The sequence below is a fragment of the Dipodomys spectabilis genome, unplaced genomic scaffold, assembly GCF_019054845.1.
Source record: "Dipodomys spectabilis isolate Male_0828 unplaced genomic scaffold, ASM1905484v1 ptg000783l, whole genome shotgun sequence".
Classification (NCBI taxonomy): domain Eukaryota; kingdom Metazoa; phylum Chordata; class Mammalia; order Rodentia; family Heteromyidae; genus Dipodomys; species Dipodomys spectabilis.
In genome coordinates this window covers 7031084-7052864 of record NW_024871460.1, presented here as the reverse complement: position 1 = coordinate 7052864, position 21781 = coordinate 7031084, and the positions used below count along the sequence as shown (strand labels likewise).

The 21781-nt window shown below is 39.0% G+C and overlaps 1 protein-coding gene across 2 annotated transcripts in view; it reads right to left on the bottom strand.

Annotated features, from left to right (window-relative positions):
• The window catches only part of Samd12 (sterile alpha motif domain containing 12), a 385200-nt gene that overhangs the window by 173216 nt on the left and 190203 nt on the right, over positions 1–21781 (bottom strand). The window lies entirely within an intron of this gene.

Here is a 21781-nt window from a genome sequence, read left to right as displayed (position 1 = left end):
CTAAGGAAATAGAAAGATTTGGAAAAAAAAAATCACATTAAATGAAGTAAGCCAGACCCAAAGAAACATAGGTTCCATGGTTTCCCTCATTTGTAGCAATTAGTATATATCTAGGATGATCCTAGCAGAGGATCACAATAGCTCAATAGTTATGTACATATGCCCATATAAAATGATGACAATTGAAATGAACTTCAAGATATGGAAACAAGAGGGTTTTGTTGTTTTTAATGTACAGTATGAAGTTCTTTCTTTTCCTATTAGGTTTATCCCCTGTAGTCACTACTTTTGATCCTGGTACCCCTGGTACTCTATATCTTGTATGTACATTTATCTGATTTGGGGAAAGGAAGGGGAATAAAAAAATGACAAAACAAGGACAAAGGGTGAACCAGTGCAACAGCGATACTCAAAAGATGCTATGTAGGAAATGAACTTTACAACTTGCAGGGAGGGGAGTTGGGGAGGAGGAAGTGGGAAAAAACCAAGGGAGGGGCTAACAATGTTGGACAAGAAATGTACTCATGACCTTACTTATGTAACTGTAACCCCTCTGTACATATCCTTTGCAACAAAATAAAATTAAATTAAAAAAAAAAAACAAAGAAATATGGGAGCTCAAAATTGGATGACTTCACCTGGTTTGGGCATTGGGAAGCCATCATATAGCGAATGCCGTTTAATCTAAGACTTAAAGAGCAAGTAAGAATCACAAGAACTAGATAAAGCAAAGATTTTTACAAGAGTCCAGTAACAGTGTGGATGAAGAGGGAGGCTGCTATTGCAGACACACAAGAAAGACAGCACTTGGATGGCTTTAACTTTGTCACAAGAGCACGGTGGTTCTGTAACCACTCATTGACACACAGAGAGAATCAAGGGTGAACAATCATCTCCATCTCAAAGCACCGAATGAGTCTGCTAGTTCCTCAAACTGGTTATAAATGGTAGTTAGGTAATATAGGCAGCTGGGCCCTCAGATTTAGCGTGGAGTTGGGAAAAACTCAAAGTCTTTACATCATTAATACTCCCAATTCTTCTACTTCTGTCCTTTATCAACACTGTGCTGAGCACCATCCTAGGCCTGCCACAAGTCTAAGTGCTGGGGATACGTGCAGTGTCTTCTGTCCTCCCAGTGCTCCTGTGCAGTGTGAGGAAGAAGATGTACCAAAACACCGAGGCCTTCTCCAGATATGGAAACCAAGATTTTATGTCAGGTTGAAGTAAGTGCTCTAAGACAAGGCAGGGTGTGGAGCTGGGGGCGGGGGGGGTGGCATGCAGGGACTCCCGACAGGAAGATGATAGATGTTGTGCTTTGGGGGATTAAGAAAGTGGAAAGGTAAAACTGGAACCAGAAGCAAATAGGAAGGAATAGAATTGCCAAGGCATTTAGGGGAATGGCTAGTGTCCACGTGGCAGACAGTACAGGACAAGAGACTAACAGGAAACAGAGTCTGAGAGCAGGCAGGGGCTAGATAATACATCCCCTGTCTACAAATAGATAAGTTTTGAGCAAGGGTAACTTGGGCACAACATCAGGTTAACAGAATCTTTCTGTCACTAGGTGGAAAGTGGATCAGGGGTAGAGGGCTAAGTATGGGGCACTCAGAAGAGTCTGGAAAATACCACAGGAAGCCTAAACAGGAAGTGGTGGTGCCTTAGGACTGGAGAGGAAGAAAAGAGTAAGAACCCTGAGTCTATTCTTAGACTTTGTAATGCCTACAAGTAGCACATGAAGGAAAAGCAGATCTCAGAGATGATTCAGATTTCCAACCTGACCCACCAATGGCTGGTGGCTCCAGTAGTTAGCAGGAAATGGAGTCACTTCTCCAGGAGAGGATGTGTTGGATGAAGGAAATCAGAGATGTGCTATGTTTTTCCCCTTTTGGGAACACCTGGGATCTGGAGGAACAATGTACAGGATACAGTTAAACAAAAGAGGACAATTAAAATTGTTTCACTTGGTGGTTGGCGTTAAGAAAAAGAAGACCTGAATTCCATCAGAAGTCCTTCCTCAATGTTAGCAATACCACAGAACTTGTTGTGGAGGTCCAGGCCAGGAAATACACAGCCGAACAGTAAGCTGGTACAGCCTGGGAAAGTGAGTTTTGCTGCATCTGAAGATATTACTGTGTATGCCAGCTCCATAACAGTAGCTGGGATGGGCCATGAGGTACTCATACATTCAGTTATTGTTTCTGGATGAGAGAGAGATTGAATTTGGTAGATTAGGTAAGTCAGATTACTTATAGAGTGGACCAACTTCTGGCTTTTGAGCTAAAAATCCTCATTTGAGCCACCAACATTGTAGATTTCAGACTTAGCAACTTCAATAATCACACAACAGTTTATTTCTCTCTCTCTCTTTTTCCCTCCCTTCTTCTCTCCCTCTCTCTTGCTGTATGGAAACATACACACATATATCACTCTTAGGAAAGTCCAACTGGAATCTTAATGCCTAATAGATGAATAAAAATTATACCATAACACAGAATAACAGCGAGGGTCAAATAACATACGCACACACCCTTCACAATTCAGAACCATGGTGATAGCTGGGTGCCAAGCCTCTATATTCCTCCTCCTCCATTTCTTCCTCTTCCTCCTCCTAGCAGTGTAAACAGTTACAGTGTGGGAAACACAGTGCTAAGTACTTCACATGGACGAACTCATTTAAAACAGGTCTCTGAAAGTATTATGACTGATTAAGAGCTATCATAGCTAAAGGTCTTATGCCTAACAAGCCACTGTAGAAGTTATGCTGCTAACCAACTCACTCACCTGGAGTAGAACCTCGTGTTCTCTGGCCCATGGCTTCTGATTCATACAAAGGGGCCTACTCTCAGGCAATGAGGTTGAAGGCAGGTGATGGAGACACAGGCCTCATATTACCACGTACAAGGTCTTCTCTCAGAAGTCAGAGGCAGAGGACTGAGGGGCCTGGGGCAGCAGCCACTGAGCAGGCTCATCACTTCCTTCATCACTGTGTGAACCATGGACCGACCTGGCCCCTCCACTAGGAGCTAGAAGACAGATGAGGAGGATAATTTCCCCGCCAGAGGCGCAAGTGCAGGTCCTTAGGGAGCTCATGGAAGAGGTACCTAAGTTTTGGCAACCCTTGAGCAAAAGACAAAACTCAAGGAGGTGCATAGGAAGGAGAAAGGCATGTGAGGCACAGGAAAGAGGCAAAGACAGGCTATAGGAACCAGAACAGGACATTGAAGGAGTCTGGCAAAGGACTGCACTGCTGGGCGCGAAGCACGAAGCAGGGAGGAGGCCTCGCCTGGGCTGTGTCTCATAGACCAGCCTTGATCTCACATCTCCCTTCGTCTCCTCTCTATGGAGGAGCACATGTAGATATAAGAGGGGATGTGCACAGTAGTGAAACAGCCCACTGCACAATGAATAGCAGCACCCTATTTTTGCCTATGACATTCTTTACCCATAGATGGCAAAAGAGACTCTTCGTTGATGTTCATCCCTGGTAGAGCTCTTCCTCTCTCCATTTCCCTTTCTTCTCGTCCTCTTTTCTCTTCTCCTTTCCTTTTCATGGTACTGGATTTTGATGCCCCCAACCCTTTCTTCCTTTTAGTTCTCTTTCAGATAGTCTTGTACTTTTACCCCAGGGCTAGTCTTAGACTGATATTGTCCAACCTATTACTCCTACAGAGCTGGGATCACAGATATGTACCACCATGCTCAGCTTGTGTGTGAGTTGGGGATGATGGGGGTTTTGTTTAACTTTTTGTCTGGGATGGCCTTCGATAATGATCCTCTCAATCACTACCTCCTAAGTAGCTAGGACTACAGACATACATCACTATGTCTGGCCTGGAGCTTTTAATAATTAAAAAATCTCTATGGGACTTTTTACCTTGAAAATACTATAGAATGTTCTTGCCTATTACATTTATTCTTATCTTTTCTAATATTTTGGGAGTACTGGGTATTGATTTACTGGGTCCTTGCACTTGATGGGCAGGAACTCTATCACTTTGAGTCACGCTTTGAAATCTTTTTGCTTTGGTTATCTTGCTTTATGTCCAGTTTGACCTGGACTGCAGTGTTCCTTCTTGTGGTTCCACATGTAACTGGGATTACAGGAATCCACTACTGCACCCAGCCATTGTGATTCTCCTGTAATTGGATATCAGGCACCCACTAGTGCATTCAGTCATTGGTTGAGATGAAATTGCCTGAACTTCTGTTGGCCCAGGCTGGCCTGAGCAACTGTGATCCCTTGATCTCTGTCTTCCAAGTTGTTGGGATTACAAGCTTGAGCCACCACGCCAGGCATATATATATATATATATATATGTATATATATATATATATATTATATATATATATAATATATATCATATTATATATTATATTTATATATAAAATTATATATATAATTTTTTTTCTAATCACCTTCTATCATCATTGTAAAGGCTGTATGAATACAGGGCTTCCCTGATATTTCCAAGTGCTTAAGCCAAGCCTGACTCAATGTTGGCACTGAATATTTGCTAAAATATTGTTGAACATGTGTCCTGGATAGAACAAATACAAATTCTTTGCTGGAACTGTTCTGATTTCTAAGGGGGAGTTGTTCCGTTTTGGACTTTCTCCTGAGGTATAATGCTATACTTGCTGTGCATGGCTCTCTTTGCTGCCATGTTGAGAGAATATGCTAGAGAATTAAATTATCAGAGATCGCAGAGCTAAGAATGAAAGAGAGAGATATGAGGTGAGAGGAGAAGGAGGGAGAAAGGCAAAATAATTTCATTTCCTCAATATAGCCCTGCCTGAAGTGAGACTCTGTGGGCTTCTGGGCTATGCAAGTCAATGCATGGTGAAGGTAGATGGGAGAAAAGAGGAGGGGCTAGTTGAGCGCCTCTGAATCATATGTACCATGAGAATCTTGGCAAACAGATCCTAGCTGGTGAGTCACTAAACTGTCACTTCCCTCACCCGATCGCAAAAAAACATCTCCTGAGGTGTAGGTAAGCATGGTATGAATCTACAGTAATTTGTTTTTTGTTTTTTTTTTAAAAATGATTGGAAAATGTTGGCATTTTCATTATTATTCCTTAGAAAGTACCTGGAATAAACCTTAAATTTGGCTGTGCACTTCTATCTGTTTGATGCACTTGGATACCCTGCTTACCCAATCACCCCAGAGGTCACGAACCCAGAGCCCTGGCTGTCAGGATGGTAAGATGGTGTGGAGAGAACTGCTCTAAGGGACCACTGAAATGAGGTGGACTCTAGTGGACTGGACAGTGGCTTTCCTAAAATTGGCAATTTTAAGACATGTGGCTATGCAAAAATGCTGCCAGAATAGAGAATGGTAGTTGCTGCTTTTCCTACTTTTAAGTTAAGACCAACGGAAAATCCAGATGTTTATGACATTTCTCGGGTTAAAAAAAATTCAGTTGTCTTTGTATGTCCCTCCCCCACAGTATAACCCCTGCTTTCACTGTATTTGATGTCGGTATAATTTGTGGAGGGAAAGGGGAAAAACAAATCATTTAAATAGGAATACAGGTGGACCCATTGCAACAATGAGATGTACAAGTTGTTATGTCGAAAACAAACTGTACAACTTGCGTGCTGGGCGGGGGGGTGAGATTGGGAGGGAGGGGCGGGAGGAGGATGGGAAGGGATGGGAAGGGGAAACAAAGGAGGAGGCTACAATGCTTGATAAGAAATGTACTCATTATCTTGCCCATGTAATTGTAACTCCTTTGTACAGTATTTTCACAATAAAAAAAATTCAGTTGTAAAATTCAGTGCATATTCTTCAAAACTAAGAAAACTGAGGGAAGAGGTAAGGCTGGAGGGATGGGAGAATGGTGAAAGGGTAGCATCTCCTTTGTACAACTACTTAAAGCTAAAATTAAATGTAAACAATGGATTAAAAGTGTTGCCCACGTCTCCCACGTTATAAGAGGCATACAAATCATGGGCCATATTGGCTGAGACATTGTCATGCTTTCAATATCTTGACTTTTCTTCCTTTTCCTTCCTCATCATTTCTGCTTTCACAGGAAAAGAATTTGGGCGGTCTCATGCTCAGGGCTTTAACTGACTGTAGGAACGAGATGTAAGCTGTGCCACTGAATTCTGTGCAGCCTATTCTAAGTTAACAGCCAACTGTGACCAAGGAGAGTCAAGGACTAATCTGAACAAGCCCTTTGTTTACTCTAACCTGGAGATGTACTGCATGTCCATCTTCTTAAACCTCCAACCCAATGTCCCTGAGTTCTTAAAGATAGCTACGAATCACCCAATAACAGAGCTAGTAGCAAGGACTCAGAGGTCAGCGAACCCAATACCTCATTTCCTGGCAAGAAGATGAGTGAAACCTTCCAAGACCAATCCATCTACTGTCAGTCCTACCTGTGAGTGTAGCCCATTGCCTAGCTTGCTCTTTTGCTCTTAGTGACATTCAGTGATTAGCAGCCAATTCCTCACTCTTCCGTAGGCCAGGGAAGAGAAGGGTTAATAGAAATTTGCCCTGTGGTTACTGTAAGTACTTTACCTACTTATGGGAAATGCATATTGATTCATTATTATTTTTTTTACCAGTCTTGGGTAAAAAGACTGTTTTAGACAATCCGCTTTTTTCAGCTGACTATATTCAGGAGCTGATGATGTTAATAGGAGGAAATTGGAATAACATTAATTCCCACCTGAAATATAAATTCAGAGAGAAAATATATTCCAGTGCTTTTCAAACAGAGTAAAAAAAAAAACCTGTGGCCCTGTGTTATTTTTAGTCCTTTCCCCATAAGTAAATAAAAGGTTAAATATTTTTATGTTGTTAGTAGTACATGGAGTTACCAAACCCCCTCCAAAAATTACTTTTAAAGCTAGGCGCTGGTGGCTCATGCCTATAATCCTAGCTACTCAGGCAGCTAAGATCTGAGGATCGCTGTTCAAAGTCAGCCTGGGCAGGAAAGTCTAATCAACCACCGAAAAACTAGAAGTGGAGCTATGGGTCGAAGTGGTAGAATGATAACCTTGAGCACAAAAGCTCAGGATAAGCGCCTGGGCCCTGAGTTCAAGCCCCATAACTAACAATAACAACAACAACAGCAGCAACAAAATTACTTTTAAAAACACTAAAACATTTTGTATAGGGATTTTGTTTCAGTCCCTGAGATGACTCAGAAATTGCTTCTCTTGAACCTAGAGCAGATTTTCCAAGCAAGGAAGTCTAGTACCAACCTAACAGAGACTAAGGTTGAAGATTTATGATAAAATTAATGACCTTAAAGGCCTTTCCTGCCCTTGATAGGTAAAACAAGTCTGTTGGTACATTTACTTTTATTTGTCAGAATCTGTATGCATTATTTTGGGTTTCTCTCTGAATCAAGAGTCACCAGATGCATTAGGCATCTTTTACAATTAATTAGTACAAAGCATATAAAAGGTCTTCAGGTAAATGTCACTGTCCTCCTCCTCAATATTCTTCTCATGGCCATAACAGACAACCACAGGTCACACGTAGCATTCATATACTGAAGAGAACAGGCACACGGGAGGCTGGTAGTTTTTTATTACATGCATTTACTTTAAGTAATACTGATAGCCACCGTAATGCTTAAAGAAATGTTTTAAACCAACATTGACTTTCTTTTCTTGATATTGAGGAATTTGTTTTTCCTTAGGCTTCAAAATATTTAACAATTAGTGATTGCAATTAATAAGTGAATATTGTCCCTGTGTCAGATACCTTCAGTAGAAGAGTTAGAGAGAGCAGGCATGTCTTTTTCATTAGACTAGCCAAACCTTAATATTGCACACAGTGATCGGATAATCTTGTTCCAGTGCTGATGAGACTGTGACATCTGGCTTTTGTCTGGATTTCACAGTCCAGGCCTAGTCTAGTCCTGCCTTATCCAGCTTTTAGCTATATGACAGTTGAGAGATTTCACTCTTCAGTCACAGGTTCTCCACTTGATACATGGGGATTGTACAACATTTTCTCTCTTATCTGTGCTGGCAAGAATTCATTGCAATAGACTAAATAAAACAGCAATATTGTTGTTTTCTCAAGGAAAAGCACAAGATGACCCAAGGCCCTAGGCAGCTATGTAACCCACTCTCACAGGAAGATGGAGCACCAAAATGGATGGATGGGATCCAGGTAGTGACAATGAAAAACCTTTCTAGGAAGGAGGACGGAAAAGGAGAAAAGAACATTCTTTTTTCTTTTTTTGTTGGTCATGGGGCTTGAACTCTGGGCCTGGGCACTGTCTCTCAGCTCTTCAGCTCAAGGCTAGTGCTCTACCACTTGAGCCACAGTGCCACTTCCGGTTTTCTGGTAGTTTATTGGAGATAAGAGTCTCACAGACTTTGTTGCGCGGGCTGGCTTTGAACCGCGATCCTCTGATCTCAGCCTCCTGAGTAGCTAGGATTACAGGCGTGAGCCACTGGCACCCAGCAGAGTAAGGGTTTGCATATGACATTTCTATACATGTATGTACTTGATCACAGTTACTCCCTCTCTTACTCTTTCCTTTTTTTTTTTTTTTTGGTCAGTCGTGGGGCTTGAACTCTGGGCCTGGGCGCTGTCCCTCAGCTCTTCAGCTCAAGGCAAGCGCTCTACCACTTGAGCTACAGCGCCACTTCCGGTTTTCTGGTGGTTTATTGGAGATAGGAGTCTCACGGTCTCTCCTGCCCGGGTTGGCTTTGAACTGCGATCCTCAGATCTCAGCCTCCTGAGTAGCTAGGATTACAGGCGTGAGCCACCAGCGCCGGGCAACTCTTACTCTTTCCTATTCCTCCTCCTTTCCATCTTTCCCTTTCTCCTTCCACGTCCATAGTAGATCCTGATTTACTTTGATGCCTTTGGCTTTTGGATTCTCGTTTGGGTTTTCATAGTTTTTACAAATGAGAAAAAACAAGCATTACTTGGTCTTTGTGGGATTGATTACTTTCATTTAACATGACTATCTCTCTCTATTTCTAGCAAGTGACAAACTTTCATTCTTCTGGGTGCTGGTGGCTCACACCTGTAATCCTAGCCACTCTGGAGGCTGAGATCTGAGGATTACGGTTTGACGCCAGACCAGGCAGAAAAATCTATGAGAATCTTACCTCCATTAGCCACCAAAAAGCCAGAAGTGGAGCTGTGGCTCCAGTGGTAGAGTGCTAACCTGAGCACAAAAGCTCAAGGGCAGCCCCAGCACACACAAAAGACACGAACATGCTATTAAAGTATACTCAAGCTTTTCTGCTTAACATTGTCTTTCTAGAACAGGGTTTCATAGCCCCTCTGGGGATTGTGTACCTACTTGTCATGAGGAAAGTGGCCTGTCCTATCCATTGTAGGGTGTATTTCTGAAAATATCTCTGACCTTTCATCTGGCAATCTTGCTCCAATTTCATTAATCAAAAATGTCTAATGAAGGTTAACACTATCCTGGTTGTGAATCACTGATCTATAAGTGTGCTTTTAAAGAACTGATTCTCATAATGATAATAAAAGGCAGACTCATCCTCAAAATTAAAAGTTAGATAGATTGGGAGACAAATCAATATAGAACACACTTTTAGGAGAAAGCTTCTACTATGTTCGGATCATTTTTCATTCGTTGTGCCAAATTAATCCATGACACTGGCCTGAGATGAATTCTTAATCTCCATTTTAAGGATGAGGACATGATATTTTTGGTGATAATGTAACACACTCCCTCCCAAACAACAACAAATAAAAAATAGAAGTATCAGGACAAGGATTCAAATCAGTTCTACAAGTAGGAACTTCCATGATTTTGATCTTGAAACTTCTCAAAGCATGTACCCATGGTACTTTGTAAAATTTAAACCAAGAAAACTCATGAATAAGAGTAATGAAGTCTGACAAAAGTTTAATTATTGCAAGAAGAATAAAGTAACATTGAACTTATGCTTTTTATATTTTTCATGCTAGTCCTGAAGTACTAGTACTAGTACTAGAGCCTAGGTGCTATCCTCTGGCTTGGGGTGTTTCACTCCAGGCTGGTACCCAACCACTTGAGCCACATCTCCACTTCTTTGATAATAATTAGAGATGAGAGTTTTACAGATTTTCCTCCTCAGATCTCAGCCTCTTGAGTAATTAGGATTATATGTATGAGCTACCATAACTGGTTTGAACTTAAGCATTTTAAAACCAAATCTAAGTTAGAAAAGAAAATTATACACAATTTCCTTCCAGCTATGTATTTTATTCTAACTTACTTTTGGCCCATTTTATTACTATTTATGGTCAATTACAAAAAGAGTGTATTAAGTGTATATTCTATTTGTACTCATGGTGAACAATGTGTTACTTAGGACCATGGTTTGAAATTCTTTGAGAACTTTATAGAGAGGATATTGTTGTAGAGCATTGACTTTAATATAATTATTGGAGAAAACCAAAGTGGGCAAGGCTATATTTTTATTTTAAAAAGAGAGAGTGTGTGTATGTGTGTCTGTGTGTGCATGTATGTCTGTGTGAGTCCTGGCACTTGAACTTAGGGCCTATGCACTGTTTAAGGCTCGTGCTCTACAACTTGAGCCACAGCTCCACTTCTGTCTTTTTTGGTGGTTAATTAGAGATGAATCTCACAGTCTCATAGACTTTCCTGCATGAGCTGGCTTCAAACTGTGATCCTCAGATCTCAGCATCCTGAGTGGCTAGGATTACAAGTGTGAGTCACTGATGGTGGCTTAATGTTTGTTTTTATTTATGCATTTTAACTGTTTTTGTTTTGTTTGTAAGGAGACCAAGGTTGGAGAAGAAAGATTGGCTTTGATGCTGGGTGTCTCTTCATGCTGACTGTGTCATCTTAAGTAACTTACTAAATGCTGTTAGGATACAATTTCTTCTTTAAAATGTACAAGATTGAATCATTTAGAGTTTTTATGCAAAAATTAGATAATAAATTAATAAACTTACATGGTATCTAACTTGGTTTGGGTTATTTCAAATCAAGTATTAAATAAAACCTGCATAGATTTCATGGTGATATATACACAGTATAATTGTGAATTTGTTCACATTCTCTTCTTCTCTATTTAAGTCTGGGCTCTTTTTGAAGAGAACACAAGTTACCTTTAACTCAGTGACTCTAGAGCTCAGCAGGTGGTACAAGTTCATAAAAGTTTGATGAATAAATGAATGGCAATGTAAGAATAAAAAAAATCTCTATTTTTCAGAAAAGGAAAATGGGCTCAGGAAAGGGACTTGACTAAAGTTACATGGCTAATAAGTAGCTAAGCAAAGACTAGAACTATATTGCTAATATAAGGTAAACGGTGCCTGCCTTCAGTCCAGCATTCATCTAATAAGTACTTATTGTCCTACTACGTGCCTGATATTAGGTCAAGTCCTGGGCATTTGTTTTGAATCCAATATATACAATCCCTGTGTTTTCAGCTTCATGGAAGTACTAAAAATTACTCAGATAATTACAAAATTTCAACAGAAAAATAATACAATGCTTTTAGTGAAAAGAATGTAGGAAATGTAAGCATATGTGGGAAAAGTAAATTTGAAGAAGGTACTTTGAGGCATCTATCTTAAGTATCAGACAGAACAGAGAGGAGTAGGTTGACTGTTTTTGAGGCAGAAGGAACATGCATGTAAATTTATTGTAGAACAGGGCTCCAAATGAAGGCAATGAAACCAAGGGGGAGGCCAGGGACTTAAGATGAGGGTAGGTGGTAGACCAGGCCAAGATCACATTTTGGAGGCAGATCAAGGATCTTGCTATTTACTGTTAGTGTAATGGAAAGTCAGTGTAGAGTTTTGCTTAGAAACATGATGATGAAATTTATATTGCAACGTTTTCTCTCTGGTTTCCTATAAAAAGTAATCTGAGAGTTGAGAGCCTAGAAAATGATTGGAAGTAAAGTCATTAGGAAACTAGCTTTTGATGAGCTAAGACATCCTGGTAGTTTCTATTTGAAAATTACAGAGAGGACAAGCAGAGAGGAGAAATTTGCATGTAGAAACACAAGAACTGGGTAAGAGATTCAGTATTTGTGTTCCTGACTTGGGAGATAAATGAAAGTTGCAACTGTTGATATGGAAAATATCATGTCAGCAAGTATGAAGGAAAAGAGCAATAGTTCTGGTTTGGACATGGAAGAAATTGGGTCTGACTGTGTTGATAAGATGTTCAATAGAAAGGCAAAGAAGGCATGTAAATGTAAAGGCTCAAACTTCAGGAGGAAGCCATGTCTGGAATTTTATCTTGGAAGTCACCATCGTAGAGTTGACATCAAACACCCTGGGCAAGGAGAAATGGAATGTGAGCAAAGAGCTCCCATTCCTGATAGAATGAAGAACTGTAGTGTGAAGTGGGTACTGTGGGTAGACAGTGAGAAGGGCTCCTGGGGAGTGGCCGGAGACATGGAAAGAAACGTGAGAATGAGGTGTCAAGAGTGTGGTTCAAGCTGGGGGCCAGTAGCTCCTGTTTAAACTATTAGCTGTGCGGGAGACTGAGGATTAAAGTTTGAAGCCAGCTTAGGCAGGAAAGCCTTTGCAGCTCTACCTCCAACTAATCACCAAAAAGTAGAGGTGTGGCTCAAGTGGTAGAGCACCAGTCTTGAGGGAAAAAGTTAAAGGATATCACTCATACCCTGAGTCCAAGCCCCAGTCCCTGTACCCCAACAAAAACACAAAACAACAAAAAAGCATGTAGTTCAAGAACCTGGTCATCTATTATATGTGGAGGAATCTAATATTAGATTATTAGAGCAAGATTTGCAATGGCAAGTCAATGAAGCAGAGAAACCCTGATTTGTGGTTGATTAGAAGAGTAGAGTCATGTCTAGATCATATAATAACAGCTGTTCTGTTAGGTAAGGTATTTTTCATTTGACCCAATAGACAAAGGTAAAGGACTTACATGGAAATGGATCCATAAACCTCTGCCACCTCATTATTACAATAAAAACCATCATCATAAACAATTTATTGGAAAATTATGATGTGCTGGGGATAACTGCCAGCAATTGCTCTTTCTTTAATGTCATATTTGTGACAATCTTCTGGGTAAGTTCAATTATTAGTCTCATTCTTTAAATGGAAAAATTGGGCTTGAGGATTTAAATAATGTGAGGATAATCACATACATAACAAGAAGGAAGCAGTGAAATTGCAAATGACTATTTTTCAATTCCAAAGCTCATCTCCACTACCTTCCGTGCTGCCTGATCTTTTTCTGCATATACAAAGAAATCATTTGAAAAGGAAGAGAATCTTTCCATGTTGTTTAATTTCCAGCCCTCATTAGAGTGCCATCAATCTCGTTTCTGTATAATTCTGGAAAGTGAACAATGTTACTTGACAAAGGAGTTCAGTGGTATTGAGGGAGGAAGTTTGTGGGGAGAGAGATGGGTTAAAAAGGAAATGAAATGAAGCACTACTGTAAGTGATAGAAATGTTCTGAACTTGAGTCTAGTAATGGCTTCTCTGGGCCATTCGTAGATAAAAACTCATCAAATTTCATACTATTAAGTATGTGCAGTTAATTGTACACCATAAATGGTTGATAGAAAAGTGGGAAAAAGAGAAAAGTGGAGTGAGAAGGATCTGAGAAAAGTTGAAAACAGATACTGTAAACTACATAAGGCCACAAATCTCAATAATAACTGATTCTACTGAGTGAGAAAGACTATATGCTATGCCATGTTGAGCTTTCTTGCAGATGAAAGCGTTTATAACTGTTCGAGTAGCCAGTTGACAGCTGTCAAGCCCTTCTGGGAATTAGCTTGTATTCAGAGCTACCTTGCCCTCTTCTTAAAAGCAGCCAGACCAATGACTGGGGACATGAGCAGGGAAAGACTAGATCCAGCCTCTAACCTAACCTGGCCCAACCTGGAAGAGCAATTCTAGCTCCAGAGTTCCCTTGGGGTCAACCAAGGCCCAGCTGTGCTGAATACTCACATCCTAGCCTCAACTCTGCACAACTCTTTTTCATCTCTCTCAAAATTGCTGCACACAAGGACACGATCCAATAAACTTCTGGGCGGCAGATCACCTTCTCTGAGCTAGCTTCTTACTCTTACAGGATTTTAAGGTGTGAAGAGGTGCTAATAGATTCCCTGACACAAACATTTCATGTAGCCCATGGTGATGTTAAAACTGACCAGGTGGCTTTATTGTACTATCTAGCATATTTATAGGTCACCTGTCTTTACAGAGAGTAGATATGTGTGTAGGAAGTGAAAATGAATTTTAATAGTGGCCTTGGAAATGTATAATTAGTAAGACAAACCTGCTAAAAATTCTGTGTGCATCATCTGTTGATTTTCTAAGTGTGTCTCATTTTCCATGAACACTGTGAGTACTATATAATCACAGTACACTATGTACTTGAACACTATATAAATCACAAATACATACATAAATACGCATACACATGCATATATTTTCACACATATATAAACATTTATGCATAATCAATTTTGCTGAGGGCAGATAATTCATGGCTGACATGAATTATCACATCAGTTTCTCACAGGTAGACACAGTTACTTTCCTCTCATTTTTAAGATTCATCAACTAACATCTAGAGAGGTTAAGAATCCTGACAATGGCTTTCTAGCCTAAACAATTAGTGCCTTTGGTCAAACCTATGACAAGCAGAAGCCAGACAATTTAGGTTTTATTAATATAACACAATCAACATTATTTTGAACAATTTTTTACATAATAAACAAAACAAACTATAACTCACTGATCCATGATTGTAGGTGTTTGTATAGTAAGTTTCCATTAGAAGATATCTGGATAGCCAGGCTCTGGTGGCTCATGCCTGTAATCCTAGCTACTCAGGTGGCTGAGATCAGAGGATCGCGGTTCAAAGTCAGCCCGGGCAGGAAAGTCAGTGAAAATCTTTACTCCAATAAACTACCAGAAAACCAGAAGTGGCGCTGTAGCTCAAGTGGTAGAGCACTTGCCTTAAGCTGAAGAGCTGAGGGACAGCGCCCAGGTCCAGAATTCAAGCCCATGACCAACAAAAAAAAAAGAAGATACCTGGATAGTAAATAAGTAAAAGTCACACACAACAAAGCCACAGGGACATGAAGAATCATTCTCTGGCCCTTGTAGAAGCTACATTTCCTCAACAATTGAAATGAGCTTGCTTTCACAATGGAAATGTTTTCCTCTGTATGCTGAGTAATGGAGCATAGCAGAATACACGCCTTCAGCTACAAAAATCTGTAAATCAACACACATTGCACCATATTGGCACAAGCCAGGAGCGGCCTCTGTCCAAGGAGGGGGCTGGTTCCAATGAATACTGATCAGCCACAACAAAGAGAGCTGAGGTTGAGAAAACATCTTATACCTGACAAATGTATCGCTGCCATAATATCAACAGCTTTGATTCAATGAAGACTATATTGGTTAAATTAAGTGGACGACATAAAGATGTCAAATGTTACAATTTCACTACTCCAGTGAAGAATAACTTTGAAATGTGCCCAAACTGGAAAAAAGAGATGGGCCCCCTCTTTGAAATGACTTTACATCTCCAAGGGCATATCAAATTTCTTTTGGTTCGGGTTAGATTTTACAGTGGCACATCATCTCACTCAAAGGACTCTGGACCATTTTTGTAATTTGCTTCTAACAGAAAGGATGTTAGTGTTTGAACTGAATATGTTCAGAGCTCTTCCTCTTTCATAAAGCACTCTGAAAACTAGACAGAGCTGAAAATTTGAATTTATACTATTTTTTTCAGATTTCTTTCGACAGTAAGTCAATAGCCATCCTGATTTTGTTCTTTCTCTAATCTTTTCTCTCGCCTTAGATTCTATATATTTCTGCATTGGATTGTCACATTTCGGGGCATTATTGAAAACACAAAACCACTAAAACCTCATGAGGCTATGTAAGAAATTTATGAGAATTCATTATTTTAAAATATGTGTGTGTGTATTTGTGTGCGTATGCATGTATGTGTGTGCACACTGGTTTTGGGGCTTGAACTAGAGCCTGGGCACTCTCCCTGAATACTTTTGCTCAGGCTGTTGCTTTACCACTTGGACCACCACTCCACTTCCAGCTTTTTGCTATCAAAGAAGGCACATGCATTTGACACCAACATTTAATATGCCACTGGAAGTACTTATAATCTTTTGGAGATAAAAATCTCATCAACTTTCCTCCCTGGGCTGGCTTTGAACAGCAATCCTCAGAACTCAGCTTCCTGAGTAACTAGGATTGCAGGCTTGGGCAACAGGCACCCAGTTAAATTTTTTTTTAATTTGAAAACTGTTTGTTTGTTTTTGAGACAAACCATCATTATGTAGTCCAGGCTGGCTTTAAACTCACAATCTTCCTGTCTCAATCTTCCAAGTGCTGAGATTATAGGAATGTGCCACTACATGTGACCTGAGAAAACATCTTTTAAATAAACTACATAAAATTATCTGCTTCCACAACACACAGAATTCATACACACACACACACACACACACACACACACACACACACTGACTTATACCTTTTGAAGATATTGATATTGCTCAAATGTTTACTATATGTGTCTCTGCATTTAACCTTGAGATTTTATTTTCAGAGTATCTTTTCATCGCTCATAAAGGTATCCACATGATTTTTCATTTGTAACATGAAAGTGAGCCTTTCTTGAATATGATTTACATTTTCTTTATTTCTTTCTTATTAGTTATATTTGAAGGTCAATATTCTGATTTATAAAACTCCATTTCCTTGTCTTTCTAAAAGAAAAGGCCTACATTTAAAGTCAACAGTGTCTAAAAAAATCTACCACATTTAATTGTGAAAACCTATGCAACCCAGGGAAGTTAGAGAAGAAAATGCCGCGACTATGAAAAGAAATAATTCAGTATCACAAAGTCATTGAGATTAGAGATAGAAAGGCTCATTAGGTCATCTATCAAAGAAGGCTCATGCATTTGACACCAAGATTTAATATGCTACTGGAAGTACCTATAATCTTCTGATAAAGTAGGGAAACTAAAAAAGCACATTTAAAGAGTCAGAGCCCTCAATCAAAGGCACAAGTCCTCATAGACCAAAATATCACAGAGAAATATGTAAGATGTAGAGGAGAAGCAAATGGAAAAATTGCACTGAAACATCAAGGAGGCAGAAATGTATCTGAAAGTTTTCTAGATAATGATTCAAATCATGTATAATATGAACCCTGGCAAAGGATCCGGGAACTGGGACATAAAAAGCGAACTGTGAGAGCCAGAAAAGCTAGAGGGTCAAAAGATCCAGGCATAGGACTTACAAAGGACTGTGATGCCAGAAAAGCCACAGGGGTCAAAGGTTGGTGGATGTTACTGTGTCTGTAAAAACCCTAACCTTTCATCTATGGAATGTCATTTCATCCTTGAAATCTCTAGCTCTGTTTCTCCTCTAGCAAGGAGCAATGAGTAGTAGTTCTACTAAGTGTGTATGTGTGTGGCGGGGGGAGGGGGAAGGTAGGGAGAAAGAGAGAGGGGTATTTGAGGAGAGGAGAGGAAGGAGGTATGGGAAAATGTGCTGATAAAAAAAAGAAGACCATAAAAATAAGAGATATTGGCATTTACCAAGATAAGCAGAGTTATCAAAAAAGTTGTTATCTTCAGATTTCACCATGTGACCTTTAAAAACACAAGTTTTGGATAAAGGCATCATGATCTTGTTGATATTTTATTGCTTTCCATCATAAGAAAAAATAATCTGACAGTAGTAACCAGTTGCTGCAAGCCACTTATGATAGAGAAGCCTACTAAATGGAATATACAGAAACCAGGTAAAAACTGCTAGTGAGTAATCTCTGAAATGTATCCGGAATGCCTACGGAGAGTCTACCCACCCCAAGCCTGCACTGTGAGTTGGGTACTAAGCTTCCCTTGTGATTAATCACATTTGTCCATATAAACACTAACACTGGCTGTGGCCTAGGCAGGGAATGCTGCATCTTCACACCACACTGCCAACAAAGAGCAAGGAAAAAATGTGCCCTAACTTGTTGAGCAAATTGGGCTAGAATTCTGACTGGAAATGGAGAATATATTATATATATGTGTATATATATATATATATACATATATATATATGATTATTAACTTGAGAGGCTGTATGGCACAATAAGGAGAAGTTCCGGTATAATAAATACCTCTTGAGATTCACATATTAACTTGGTATATTTGGACAATATGTTAAGTTCTTTTGTCCTCAGTCTACATCTGTTAAAAAATATACCCAAAATGAAAGAAGAATAATGGCATTTATATAAAAGTATCAAAAGAATGAGGATTTCATGAAATGGCTCATATATAGTTCATATCTGTTACAGAAAAGGATTCTAGTATGAACTCCATTATTAAAAAAAAGACAAAAAAGAAAAACCAACCAACAACTAAAATTGTTTTTCTCTCTCTCCTCTTCTCTGCCTCTGTCTCTCTTTGTCTCTGTCTCTCTCTCTTTATACTGGTACTGGGGCTTGAACTCAGGGTCTGCATACTGCCCCTTAACTTTTTCACTCAAAGTTCGTGTTTTACAATTTGAGCCACAGATCTACTTCTGGGTTTTTGGTAGTTAATTGGAGATGAGAGTTTCATAGAATTTCCTTCCCTACGTTGGTTTCAAACCACAGTCCTCAGAATCTCAGCTAGGATTATAGGCATGAGCTGTCAGCCCTCAGCTCCAAAAGAGTTTCTTAAAACCAATTGTGAATATTTGGAGAAAATGTACTTAAAGGATCAACATTAAAGATTGGGACTTGACAGTCTCTTATGATACAGTACAATGAAGTATCATAGAGAAATAAGAAGGAGGGAAAGCTCTAGAAGGTCAAGAAACAACAGCAAAGTCTTCTTATACAGAAGAACTGCTCACCTGTATTCAGAGACAATGGGGGTCTTGATGACAAAAATGCTCTCAGATCTTTACACTGTATGTGACAAGTTGCGTTTGTTCTTCAACAATAAAAGGCTGAGTTTTGTGGTCTATCTGTTTGATTCACTTGTAAAATATCCTACATGGTATCCTATATCGATTGGTGTCTATACTAATTTTGCAAAGTTCCTGCTTCTTGAAAAAAACCAAAAACTTTTCGAGTCTCATTTTCTCTCTTTTCCATCCAGAAGTCTGAAAACCCGTGTGTAAGAACATAAGATATGAAGGATAGGATCTCTGTAATTTTCTTAAGAGTCCCAATGCTATGTCTCATTGCTAGGTTGAGAATATAGTCACCACACATTTAACTCGATTTTCTTCATTGCCAGTTAAGGTTTCTGCTACACAAAAATTTAAGTTGTAGTGTCTACACAAGCATCAATAATCCAAAAAAATGTTAACAAAGGTTCATAGACTGGGATTCTCACTCAACTGATTTAGGGTGAAGTCACTGGGTGATAATAATAGAGAAATTATAGTTCATCAAACCTTCTTCAATCTGTGATCCTCAGATCTCAGCCTACTAAGTAGATAGAATTTCAGGCATAATAGAGAAATATTAGCTCACCATTGCCTACTCCTGAGACCTGTATGTTCATTCTTTCAATTGTCCTTTTTTTTTCTTCCATCAGTCATGGGGCTTGAATTTTGGGTCTGAATGCTGTCCTTCAGCTCAAGGCTAGTGCTCTACCACTTGAGCCACAGAGTCACTTTCAGTTTTCTGGTGGTTAATTAATGGAATTTCCTTCTCTGGGCTGGCTTTGAACTGGGATTCTCAGATCTCAGCCTCCTGAGTAGCTAGGATTACAGGCATGAGCCACCAATGCCCAGTTCAATTGTCTTTCTTAATTCATGAAAACACTGTTCTTGCAAATTCACCATAAAGGCTAACGTAAAAAACACCAACCATACCAAATGTGGGCAAGATATGGAGGAACATGAACTGTCACACATTGCTGGTCAAAGGCTGAATGGGAATGATCTCTGTAAACTCTGAGGTACTTAGTAAGGTAGCTATATCTATATCTAGATCTATATCTATTTCCAAATCTATATCTATCTAGCTCTCTATTCACACACATATATGACAGCAGTTTTCCTTAATTTTTTCAGAGAATAGCACTTTATTTATAAACATGAAATTTGAATTTCAAATAAGCTGTCTTTATTCACACAACAAAATATTGTTCAGCAGTGAAAAAATAGTATAGTTATGCTCAACAATATGGATAAATCCTTCAGGGACATTACTGAGTGAGAAAAGCCAGGCATGAAATAAATAAATAAATAAATAAATAAATAATAAAAAAATTAATCTACTGTGGCAAAAGTTAGAATAGTGGTTAATTCTGAGGTCATAGATTGTGAAAAAGCATAAGGGTTTCCTGGGGTTCCAGAAACTTTCTGTCTTGATCCATGTAAAAATTTACTGAGCTGAGTTAAACCAGGGGGAAGAAAAAGAAAGAGAGGAAAATAAAGGAGAAAGGAAAAACTGAAGGAAAGACAAACTATTTTGTCCTAGAATTGCAAAGTATGGAAAAAAACATGTTTGAAATGCTTTTGGATCTTTGCCACTAATGAGCTCACAGACTTTATTATGTTCTTTTCTCAAACTATACAGAAAGCCTAGATGGAGATAACATTTTCCATAGATAAATATTATCAGTAGATAGAAATCATATGTGCAGATAACAAAGTAAATATTGTTGATTTCTTTTTTATTTCTCTCTATAGTCAGCCATAAAAATAGTTCCCATAGAGCAATACAAGAAGGTTCAATGACATGGAGCGGTTGAGAAATGTTGATTTAACTACACAACCTTGATTGCACCAAATCTAGTATCCAGTTTATTTTCTGCTGACTATAAAAAAGAAGAAGCTTAAACAAGAGAAATATGCAGGCCTTCGTTCAAATGTGTGCCTCCTACATTTCTTATGAGGAAATTAGGTTAAGATAAACACTATGACTTGCTTTTTTTACTTATATCAAAATATATACAATCTACTATCTTAACTGTTTTGAAGTGTACAATTTAGTAGCATTACTATATTCACATTTTTTGTGCGTAACAAAAAATGTTTTCATCTTATAGAACTGTAACTGTGCCTACCAAATTATAACTCTCTATGCCTCCTCCTTCCTTCTGGCAATCACGATTATACTTGTTTATTTAATGAATTTGACTCTCTATATATAACATCCCAGACAAGAATCATGCAATGTACTACTTGTTTTGTGTGTATGTGTGTGTATGTGTGTGTGTGTGTGTGTGTGTGTGTGTGTGTGTGTGTGAGAGAGAGAGAGAGAGAGAGAGAGAGAGAGAGACACTGGCTTATTAGACACAAACAAGTCCTCAAGGTTCATCCATGTTGTGGTATATGATAAGAGTTCCTGTTTGTTTTTTTTTTTAATTCTGGACATTTATCGATGTACATACAGAGAGTTTCATATTTTCTTGATCTAGTCAACTTTCAATAGACATTTGAGTTGCTTCTATCTCTTGGCTATTGCAATTCTGCAATAAATATATGTGGAAATACGCCTTCAAACTCTTACTTTATTTCTTATAGATAGGTGCTGAGTAATGAAATTGCTGGATCATGTGATTAATTATACTTTCTTGAGAAAAAAGAAGCTCCATATAACTTCTTATATAGTATAGTAGCTGCACCATTTTACATTCTCATCAACAGTGCACAGAATTCAGTTTCTCCATATCTTTGCCAACATGTGCTATTTTCTCTTTGTTTGATTCTGGCCATGCTACTGCATTCTTACAGAAAATGAACCACAAATTGGTCAAACAAACAAGGAAAAAATCAAAGGAACAAGCATGAATTTTGTATTCATTAAGTTAGGAA